Source organism: Euprymna scolopes, chromosome 32 (assembly GCF_053919585.1).
Source record: "Euprymna scolopes isolate OS-2025 chromosome 32, ASM5391958v1, whole genome shotgun sequence".
Classification (NCBI taxonomy): Eukaryota; Metazoa; Mollusca; class Cephalopoda; order Sepiida; family Sepiolidae; genus Euprymna; species Euprymna scolopes.
Window position 1 is genome coordinate 49256970 of NC_136513.1, and position 12352 is coordinate 49269321.

The window sequence follows — 12352 nt, forward strand, 5'->3', positions numbered from 1 at the left end:
GAAATAATATATAATAAACATCAAATAATCTATATATCTATAAAAGTGAACGTGTCTGTCTGTCTGTCTGTCTGTCTGTGTGTCTGTGTGTCTGTCTGTTTGTGTACATTTCCTTACGCAATAACTCTGTCAATTTTTAGTCTATAGACTCGAAATTTGAAATACCGGGTACTGAGATTTGGGAAAATCGATGTGACGGGTGTCAGCCAGAAATTTGGCTGTTAAGGGGTCAAATTTCAACGATTTGACCTTTAAGAACTCTACCAAACTCCTCCGACAATTTTGGGTCTAGACACTTGAAATTTTAGATATAGGTTCCTTGAACCTGGATCTAACTTAATAAAGTGATTTGAGCCCGAAACAATAAATTTTAAGGGGTCATGATAGGGGTCAAAGTTTTAAAAAATTAACCATTTTTTTTGTTTTTTTGCTTTTTTTGCACAGCATACACCTCCAAACACCCGAGCAACGCCGGGCACCCGTGCTAGTATATAATAAACATCAAATATATAATATATTATATATAATAAACATCAAATATATAAAATATAATAAATAATAATAATAATAATAATATATAATAAACAGCAAATATGTAATATATAATAAATAATAATATATAATAAACAGCAAATATGTAATATATAATAAATAATAATATATAATAAACATCAAATATATAATATATAATAAATAATAATATATAATAAACATCAAAATGCCATCTAAGTTCTGTAATTTCCAATAATATGTATGTAAATATATAAACGAGGTTAGAAAGTAGATGCATCAGCCCAAATGTGACAACAATATTCTGTAAATTGCTGAATGGTGGCCTTGTAGAGATACAGAATACTTTCAGGTGTAACTTTCTAGCACTGTAGAAAAATGGAATAGTATATAAAAACCATGAAAAAAATCAATTATTTATTAATTTATAATGTTGCGAGAATAACATCTAAGATGAGTAAAGTATTCCGAATAATCCTAAGCTTATCCTTTTCATATCACTTAGCAAGAAATAGTTTTGGTGAATGAATTTAATTTCAGCTTCTTTGGCAGTCGATCCACATCCATCACCATAAGATGACAAGCAACGACCAGACGAGAAAGTAACGATGTGAGTGAGGTAACACAAACCAGGGAGAAGATATGAAAATATTTTTTCTGAATTTTTTTTAATGAGGAATCAAAATATAACCAATGTTAAACCTTATTTTCACAACGTTTCGCTTGATGTAACCTTTGATCTTATTCAGGTGTATCATGTCGAACTCGCGAATATTTCTGTCGAACTCGAGAATCCACGGCGGTAGCATGCTCTCGTGCCGTCAGCCATGATCATGTAGAAATCCTAAGTAATTCGCAAGAACTTGAATATCTACTGGAGAGAACTTGAATGCCTACTAGACACTATCCTCGAGTGTCTAAAGTGTTTCCATAAAATTGTTTGTCAGGACAACCTGGGATGGGGATACTTTCCTTACAAGTAAATCCTGACTAAATATTCAAAATCACATAATATTCGCAGCCCAAATAATCTATTCTAGGTATGGCTAATCCACACTGGCTTTTATGACAAATGGTGCATCTTCTTCAAGTGATGCTACCTAAAGAAATAGAAGGAAGCTGGATACTCCAACAGATTAGATAAATTCTTGTCCTGGAATCCAGTAAGACCAAGATCCAACAAGAAAGATATACTATAAGTGTCCAAAATGTGACTGAAGGGTTTGGAACTTAAATACTTTCTTTATTTTTGATGATATTTTTCTGTAATTTTAACACAATCTAAGACATTGGAAATTAAAAAATGCAATTGAAACAAGTTTTTTTTATGAAAATGTCTTTTAAATGTTTCCCATTTTCAACTTCGCATATCTATCGCTATGGCAATATCAAATAGCCACCGCGTTTCTCAAACTTGATTAGCCCCGACTTTTTATTTTGTGGGGATATCTTAAAGAAAGAGTGTATGTTAACAAACCTCAAACCCTGAAAAAATTGAAGGAAAACATCAGGAACGAAATAAGAGATTTAAATCGCAATCCAGAGATTCTGCAATCCGCCATGAATAATGTTTTGGAAAGAGCACAAATATGCGAAGCTGAAAATGGGTAACATTTAAACAACATTATTTTTTATAAATAAAAATTGTTTGAATTTTGCATTTTTTTAAAATTTGCCAATGTCTTAATCAGATTGCGTTAAAATTGCAGAAAGATATAAAAAATAAAAAAATCTATTCTAGTTCAAAACCTTTAGTGACTTTTTGGACACCCTGTATAACATATGAAAATTGTCAATTTGGGGAGAGGAAAATTATGTTCTCAACTTCTTTTCTGTTTTTAAAGAGGTAAAGGAGAACTTTAATGGAACATTTGAATACCTATGTCCCCAAGTAAGGAGCATCTTGATTTCTGAGAACTTTGACTGATGTAAGATGAAGCAAATGAAAAAGTATACTGATAGTTTTATGTATGTCTTATATTATTCTTATATCAGCAGGGCAAGGGCACTCATCAGCACTAGAGTACACATAGAAAGCAAACAACAATAAGTCACACATTGCAATACAATATCTTATTTTCATCAGCCATTGCAATTTTTCATACACGGCGACTTACTCGAAATGTGATAAACGGATTATGATATCGTTAATCCTAATCTCATAGTCAAAAATGAAATGTCAAGGTCGGACTTCTGTTCACACGTTTTTTTTTTTAGTCGCATTCGCCCAGTTTATAGGTGATCAATTTTGCAAACTTGTATGTGTCTTTCTTTTCTCTCTCTCTTTTTCTTTCTCTCTCTCTCTCTCTTTCTCTCTCTCTCTCTCTCTAGAGAGAGAGAGAGAGAAATTCTTCACGTCACATATTCGAAAGACACACACACACACACACACACACACACACACACACACACACACACACACACTCACAACACGAACTCGCACACATAGGAAGATTTTATAAAGCCTGGGTGGAAGTTGCTAGCTGAAGACAGACAAACACACCCAGAAGAAAACTCGATGATGTGATCTGAACGAATGAGAAATCGATTCGCGGATAATTACGGATTAGCAACTCTCCGATCCTTACAGAGGGTGGTTGGAGCGGTGACAGTTCACGCCATAAAGGGAAGTAACCGACAACGAATTGGGATTAGCATTTTGTGCTTTATTTTTTTGGGCGGGGGGGGGGGCAGTGCGAGAGTGTGTGAAAGAGATAGTGAGAAAGAGAGGGAGGGGAGGAAGAGAGAAACATTGAAGAGTAAAAGAAAGAGAGAGAGAGAGAGAGAGAGAGAACGAGAAGTAACTAGAAAAAAAAAAGAGAGACAGAAATAGTTCTAACACAAAACCAGAACTGAACACAAAATTCACAAATTAAAAGGAAACGTGAAGCCCAATTTCGCTCCTTAAAGAAAGAAAATGACTGGCAAAAAAGACATCAGCATCCGAGGGGCAACTAAAGCCGACTTCGACAAACTACGAGAAAAATTCTCCGAAACGCGATTGGACTTGGACCCGAACGCGCGGCAAAAACTTCTGGATGTCGGCCTTTATCTTGGTTCCATGGCCGTTCTCAGCATCTTTTTAGTCGTGTATTATTCTTTCATTTGGTCTCCGCACAAGCTTTCCGGACATTCATTAGCCAAATCGGCACTTTAATGGACATCGTTCGCGACCAAATCCAATCATTAATGAAAGATGAAACTATTTCGAAAAGAAAATATTTTGTGAACGTTTCTTTATTTTCGTTCTGTTTTAGTACACCTTTTTTTTTTGTTGTTTTCGCTTGATTTTTATTTTTATCCAAACGACGAACGCTTGAACTTTCTTACAATTCCACAAATATAAATCATCCACAAATATTTATATAATCAACGTTGGACAACAATAATCTTAATAAGATACTTATACGAAGTATAAACAGACCATCATCCAAACAGGAACCCGACCAGCATCCGAAACCCTAAAAAATGGAAAAAGAAAAAAAAAAAATCATCAAAAAACATGAACAAAAATTCAATGCAAGTAAGTTCAAATAATCTTTATATTTACCCCGTTTGCATGTATAAGCCGATGTTTTACCCTAGGCACCAGAGTCAACAGAGTATAGGCCAGAGGTTCTCAATCAGGAGTCAATTTACCCCTAGGGATTTAAAAAAAAAATATATACTCAAGGGTAAATAATTGAAGTGCCTGATAATTTAAAAAATAATTATTTCTTTTCAGCTTGTATCATGTCGAAGAAATTAATACAAATTAATTTCATGATTTTCTTTATTTTTGTGATACGAATGTATAAAACTATTTTTTATACAAAACCTAAAATCCTTAAATAATAAAAAGGTTTTCTTTTTGAATTCTTGTTTTTCTGTTGCTTTATACTGGCTATGATTTTTCTGTATGGAACTGGGGGGGGGGTAAATGGGGAAGTACATAAAGCCGAAGGGGTCAATGATGGAGGAAAGCTTTAGAATGGCTGGTCCAGAGCAGTTCTACAGAGTCCATCCTCTCAAGCTTTGCCTTCTTCCGTTCAGAAGAGGTTCATTTATTGCTAATCATCTGGCGGGGAATGTCGACGGGATGGCATAGACATTTCGTTTTTGTAGGCCATCGTGCTTTTCGTCCCAGGCGCCGGTTCTTCAATCCCATTTTTCGACTCTTTTGATTCTTCTCATTGTAGGAGGGAGATAAATATCGTCACCTAAAAATGATAGAATCTCATTTTTCTTTTAATTTGAGATTGATTCAGCGTAGAGTGTAGGACTAGCAGTGTCAGAAACCGATCTTAAGAATGCGTGAAAAAAAAATTGAATAATTCGACCTCCTATCTTTACAAGCTTATAACTACTTGAAAAATGTAATTCAAACCCTAATTTTTTTTTTCAATTAAAGGAGAAAAGACAAAATTAAAAAAAAAATAACAAGTTTAATAGCAAATTATGCAATATTTGTTTTTTTTTTTAAATCGGTTTTCTTTAAAAAAGATTTGAAGAAAATCAACGAAATTTGACTTACTTCGATTAGAAAAAATCGATATAAATTCCAAAAAGTCACTTACCTATAAAAATACTATTGAATGTGTAGTTCCATTCTTCATTGTTCGGAATTTATCCATATTTATATTTTAAATTCCATTTATTTTTTTAAATAAAATAATTTTTTTAAACGACTATTTGAAAAAAGCGCCATTACGCAAGCATTTTTACGTTCTTATCGAAAAACCGGAAGTGCCGTTTTTTTTTGTTTAGAACTACAGATGGACAGAAGGAAGTAAAAACCACACGTTCGCGTTAGCCATCTAGCCTTGTGCGTGAAGAAATATGTGTTCCACGGTTTAAAAATAATCAAATCAAATTTTTGCCTTAAAAAAAAACAGTCGAGGATTTTTTTCTTTTCTCAAAGAAATACATAAATTTTTGATTTATTATATTTTAATTCTTCTTTATCGAGTGAAATTTTTTTTAATATCTAAAAAAAGAAAACATTGAATGAAATAGAAAAAATTGTCGTCAGCGTTAATACTTACTGAACAATATAAGCAGAACATAGGCTTCTAATAATGATAAAAAAAATCAACGTGTTTTTTTTTTTTTAAAGGTTTTACACTTTGGACTTTACAGGTAAATTTCCAAAAAACACTTCTTTTTTGTTTTTGTTTTAATTTACAATATGTTATTTATTGATCTTTTATCTTTAATTTGTGATATATAAAACTTTGGCGCATAAATTAATTATTAAAATTTTAATAGACATTTCAAAACGGGAGAGAGGTGAATAAAAAAAAGTTTGTCTAAAATATTATATTCGGTTTCTTGGAAAGAGCTTAAAATTTCACATTGACCCTGAAAATATCGTAAAAATTGAATCAATAGAAAAATTTTGATAGATTTTTAAAGTTTAAAAATTGAAAAAAAATTAACTCGTAAAATTCAATTGATTTTATTACGTAACAAATTGGCTGTATAAAGGCGTGCCGGCACTTTGTAAATACTGTTTTTTTTTTAATAAAAAATAATATTTTTACTATTTTTTAAACAACTTTAATAGTTTATTTTGGAAGTATATTCCATAAAGAAAATAAACAACCCACTTTTAAAAGCGAAATTACGAGTGTTTTAATATTTTATTCGCAGTTGCGTGTTAGGGGTGTCAAAATCCCCCCCCCCCCAATTCTGATACACTTGGTGCAGGACCTCAATATAAATTGTCAATCCGGACGATAATACAGCAAACAAATAAAGGTGCTAGCCAGTTTTACATAAAAACAAACAAACAAATAAAAATTATAATTACAAAAAACTGTATTATGTGCTTACCTTTTAGGCTAAAAAAGTCGTATACAAAAATTTATGCAAATTTATCCAGCATTACTGCTTTTATAAAATAAAATAAAATTTGATCGGTAAACGATTTCTGGACGTTTTATTATGACAACTGTGTGCTGAATCATGTCCATTAGCTGTTGACCTAACGTAAGCAGAAAATGACGGACGAGACATTCCATCATTAGAATATATGTTTTTAAATACTTGCTGAATGTGAGTAGTTGTTGGTGTACATACTTTTTTAAAACTGAACACGTAAATGAAAGACGTTAAAAAAACTGGAAATTTGTATTTTGGACAGCGTTTCATTTGTGGCATCAACGTTTGTGTGTGTGTATATATATATATATATATATATATATATATATATATATATGTATTGATTCCGATACCCCAAAAAGTTCCGATTTTTTCGATTCCCGGTTCCGATAAATCGTCCCAACACTAATATATATATATATATATATATATATATATATATATATATATATATATATACTAGCAAGGGCGCCCGGCGTTGCCCGCTCGTAAAATACGCTTAAATATGATATTTTAATCTACCCAGATTTCGTATATATTATTAGTCAATTCTCTCTCAATTATTTCATATTATATTGTACCCAATATATAGTCATAATTTCAAAAAGTAAACAAAGAAAAAATATGATTTGAATACCGTTAGCTAAAGTCGGAACTGTAATCCAAATTGATAATAGGGATCGTAAAAAATTATGGCGATCATTAAAAAAGAAAGAAAAGAAAAAAGGAAGGATAAAAAAAAAAAGGTTAAAAAATTGGAAGGAGGATAGAGGAAAGAGCAGATAAGAAATGCGGAGATGCATATAAAATATATATAAAAGAGTAGTACGTGTGACAAGATGTGCACATACACCTTATTGCAATTTAAGTGAATCTCCTTGACTAACACCGCCATCAGGAGATTGTGTCTGTTGGAAAAATTTTATACAGCAGTCAGCGTTTCACCAGAATCCAGGAAACTGCTTTTTTAAGGCAAATACATCTACTTGCAAACAAAAGGGATTCTATTTGATATTGTGCCGACCGCTGAGAGTTGAGCAGCATGATGTCTGTTCATATCCTGCCTTGACAGAGTACAAAATAGACTTCGTAGCCTAGTGGGGGATGCCCTTTTCTCTTCCCTGCAACCTCTCTCTCTCTCTCTCTTTCTCTCTCTCTCTCTCACAGAAGGGACGTTGCGAGCCTGTCGTTGTTTTATCGTTATTTCCATGGGAAGTGCTCGTCTGAGCTCCAATCTCTGCCCCCCCTCGCCAATCTTTCACGAAAAACACCTGTCTAGCTGAAACCACTGTCAGTAATTTTCCCCACTCTTTATCTGTGCCAAAATCAAAATGTAGATTCCATGAACAAAGCTTCTTTCTTAGAAGTGCACGCCTGTGGAACTCTTTTCTGTTTGCCTGTTTCCCACCTGACTACAACTTGGATGTCTTCAAGTCCAACATAAACAAATTCCTGATAAACCGCCCCCCATTAAGTAAAACACTTTATCAGATCTCCATTACTAACGATTACTACGATACTATCCCATTGATTACTGTACACGCAATAACCCTTATCCCCGAGTGGCCTCTGAGTCTTGATAAGTGGTGACTTCCTTGTAAAAAATCATATTTAAACCTCTTAAATTAGAGAAACAGGAAACATGAAGGGAATTACAAAGTCTAGAAGTTTTAGGTTTGATGATTAACTATTAGAGCAGAAGGCTTTTTGCCATCTAGTGACCTCAACAGTGAAGAAGTGGGATTTTGCTGCTTTTCGGGTCAGTATGGAGTAAGTGGAGTGGGCACAAGTGTTATTAGTTCATGCTTACATTGGACTTGAAAAACAACTATATTGTAATCAGCTGGAAAGCAGACCTGCGGTATAGGGTTCCACAGGTAAACAATTTGTTTGCTCATGTAAAAACCATTTTAATCTGAGTCTAACGGTTTATTAAGAGGATATTCTTTCAACTGCCATTCATTACAATTTACAAATGAAAAGAATATAGCAGTAAAATAAATTTCGAGTGAATCTAGGTTAATCTCCAAACATTCTTTTCTTTTGTTCTTATATATATATATATATATATATATATATAAGCAGGCCGCCCGGCGTTGCCCTGTCGTAAAATACGCATAAATATTATATTTTAATTAATGTAGATTTCTTATTTATAACATGAATCCACCTGTCTGTTTAAATTATGTATGTATGTATGCGTGTATTTCTGCCTAAAACTTTCGACAGAGGTGACGGATTTTCACAAGATCGATATCATTTTGAAGCTCAATGTCTCGGACGACAAATATCGGAAAAATTAGCCCAAATCATTAATTCCTTCATCCTCAACTGGGCAGTTTTCTACAAGGAGGGGTCGATTTTTTTTGTGAGACATTTTTGCAAGTCATCGTATCTGTTGGATTGACTTTGCCTAATTTGAACTTTCCGAACTTCCGGTCTCGTTATGGAGTAGCGATAAGACGTCAGATTTTCTTTCACTTTCTTTTCCAACTTGCGTCACAGTTTCAAGTCTGCCTCCCTGACTACTACCACTATTTTCTTTTGCTCAACACGCATCTCCAAACATCCGGGCACCCAGGCTAGTTTATAATGAACAGAAATATCGTAGGTATTAAACGTAACGTTAAATTCCTTTTAAAAAAAATGAAGCAAAAAAAGGAAATAAACTGAGACATGTGCATGCGAGTATTATGTGTTTTCTAACTCTTCACTTCTTGTATGTGATATTTAAAAAGTGTTTTCAAACCTACTTATTCTTAACAAGTAATCTGTCATCTGAACGATTCACACATGCGCATTCGTAAAACAGTTGACAAACAGATAAAATTCGACAATCCCCACGCACTAATTTGTCAATTTTAACCCCTTAGCAGCCCTTTTTTCCGGATGAAAACCAATGAAAAATTTTTTCTACACACACACACACACACACACACACACACACACACACACACACACACACACACATATATATATATATATATATATATATATATATATATATATATATATGAATACCCTATATACCAAATTTCAAATCTGTAGATAAAAATTCGTTGAGTATATAGGTTGAGAAGTGTCCTCACACACACATTCTCATAAAAAAATTTAAAATATGTTATATACTTTTTAGATTCATTTTGATACTTTTGGATATAATGAATATGAATACATCCAGGTTCTTCTTTATAAAGAATGTGATTGGCTGGTGTAAGCCATACATACAGACGGGTACAGTAGACCAGGAGAGACGTTGAAAGATGCACCGAAAGCCTAAAGCTTAAGGATACCACCAGCTACGACTATGAACAACTATTTATTAAAGCAACTTAGATTGTATTACTCAATTAGAATAGACAAGATCACTCATTCAAACAAATATATACGTTTACGAGACATCCCATTTTTTTATGCTTTTTATTTATTATACCTTATATTTTTTATTTATTTATTTTTTGAATATAATTGGTTTTATACATTTTTTTAATACTTTTTATTATTTTACGTCAGTTTTTTAGGATATTATTAATACTTTTAAATCTTGTATATAATTTTTTATATAATTTGAAAAATATTTTTTTATAATTGTAACGTAATCCCCCATTGAGGAACGTTAGAACTACGCTGAGGTAGCTTTGTATTCCCGGGTGACGCCAGATAACCCAAGGATGTAAGATAAAGAAGATAAATATATATGATTGATATGTAGTTTGCTTGAAGCATTGTGTGGGATAGGTATGTAAAAGAGATTTAGAAGGCTGTCACAATGCGAGGAATGAATTATAGTCGCTGTTGGTAAGAGGAGACGAGAACAAGTGGCGGTTTACAAATCAATAAGTACATATATATATATATATTTTCTTTATTATTCTATTTATTTTTTATATATATATATATATATTCAGTTGTATGGTAAAATGTCTTACTTGTTTTCATGCGACGTATTCCATTATTAATTTCGGAAAAATTTTCCCTTTTCAAATGGTGTGCATAACAGGTCGATTCAAAGCATGCTTTGAATCGACCTGTTACGCACACCATTTGAAAAGGGAAAATTTTTCCGAAATTAATAATGGAATACGTCGCATGAAAACAAGTAAGACATTTTACCATACAACTGAATATATATATATATATATATATATATATATATATATATGTACTTATTGATTTGTAAATCGCCACTTGTTCTCGTCTCCTTTTACCAACAGCGACTATAATTCATTCCTCGCATTGTGACAGCCTTCTAAATCTCTTTTACATATAAATATATATATTTTATTTCATGTCAAAATAGATATTGTTTGAAAACCAGAGAAATATATTTTTACGGCTAAAAGTTGATAACAGGAAATTTCACTTAGAACCTTGTCTGGCCTTAAAATGAACCCAGGGTCGGATGTCAGAATTGACATCTGGCCCTGTAAAATCATACTTAGATTTCAGTGTGCGAATTGTACCCACGCAAAACCCTGGGGCTTAGGATTTCGTGGAGATTTTGTGGCGAAATCCTATTGGCTGGGGAGAATTTCCAACCCCATCCACTTACCTTACTATATATACGACTGTCGTGCGAAAAATAGCGAGAGTTCGAGAGAAGAGCGAGAAGAGTTAAGCCAGAGAGAGTTTCAGATCAGAGTAGAGACGTGACCCCTCCCCACCTCATCCATCCATCGGTCGTTGTCTGTGAAGAGAGTTGAGACTTTGAAAAGAACTTACAAAATCTGAATGAGAATTGTAAAAACATTTGTACATACTTTTATGAGAATTAAGCCTTTGTAGATAGACTACAATCGTTGTCTTTCTTCCTGCCTGCTACTTCGATATTCGCTTTCAGCATACCAGATTATGTAACAACTTCCGAGGAGCCTAGACGACACGTGCGGAGAATCCAATGAAATAAGAGTCCTAGCCACCTCCTCGAATGAGGCGTTACATAATTCATTATTCTTTTATATACTTATAATTTGTATTATGAATTTTAAAAATAAGTTTTATACTTTTATTATTGTTAAATACGTTTTATAGTTTTACTAGTTTTTAAATTCGTTTTATAGTTTTATGATTTATCTAATACATTTGTTTATTTAATACGTTTGTTTATTAAATACGTTTATTATTTTTTCAATATGTTTTATACTTTATTATTTTTAAATACGTTTTATATTTTTATTATTTTTTTAATAAGTTTTATTTTTTTATTTTTTAATAAGTTTTATTTTTTTATTTTTTAATAAGTTTTATATTTTTACTTTTTAAAAATAGGTTTTATATATTTATTATTTTTTAAATATGTTGTATGTTTTTATTACTTTTAAATACGTTTTATCAGTTTATTATTTTTTAAATACATTTTATACTTTTATTATTTTTAACTACGTTTTATAGTTTTATTATTTTATATCTTTTACGTTTCTTTTTAGTTTTAAACGTTTTTATTTGTATATATTTTATAAGTCTGTTACATAGTTTATTCTTTTCATATGTTTAAAAATAATTGTCAAACTTCTAAAATTATTTTCTAATATGTTTTAATTGTATTTTTAATAATTTTTATTTTATTCTTTAGATGCCAGTAAACATGGACGCCTTTGAAAAATCCAGACCAAAACTGAGCAGATCATGATCATTCCTTCGGCGACATTCCTGCGTCCCATTAAAAGGGACTTTAGAATTATTAAATAAAACATGTATAAAATTTAATAATTTTTTTTTGTTTGTTGCTTATATTTACATGTGTAATGTTATGACCCCTTAGCCTGTGATCATAGCATAGTATCTGTTAACTGTGGCAAGCGGGGTCAATGGTCAAAACATTATTATTGTTATTGTATTCTTATTAATTGATTTGAGCGACGGATGGTTGCTGGATCAGTTATTATGATTAGAAGAATAAACAATTAAATTGCAGAAGAAATGATTGACGTGTGAATCGCAAAAGGAATGTGAAAATAGAAAATATATGTAAACATTATTT

The 12352-nt window shown here is 32.0% G+C and overlaps 1 long non-coding RNA gene across 1 annotated transcript; it reads left to right on the top strand.

Moving 5' to 3' along the window:
• The first annotated feature begins 3379 nt into the window (after positions 1-3379).
• Positions 3380-12078, top strand: LOC145256107 (uncharacterized). Its single transcript, XR_013863936.1, has 2 exons — positions 3380-4033; positions 11945-12078. It is a non-coding gene; the product is annotated as an uncharacterized LOC145256107 (long non-coding RNA).
• The last annotated feature ends 274 nt before the right edge of the window (positions 12079-12352 follow it).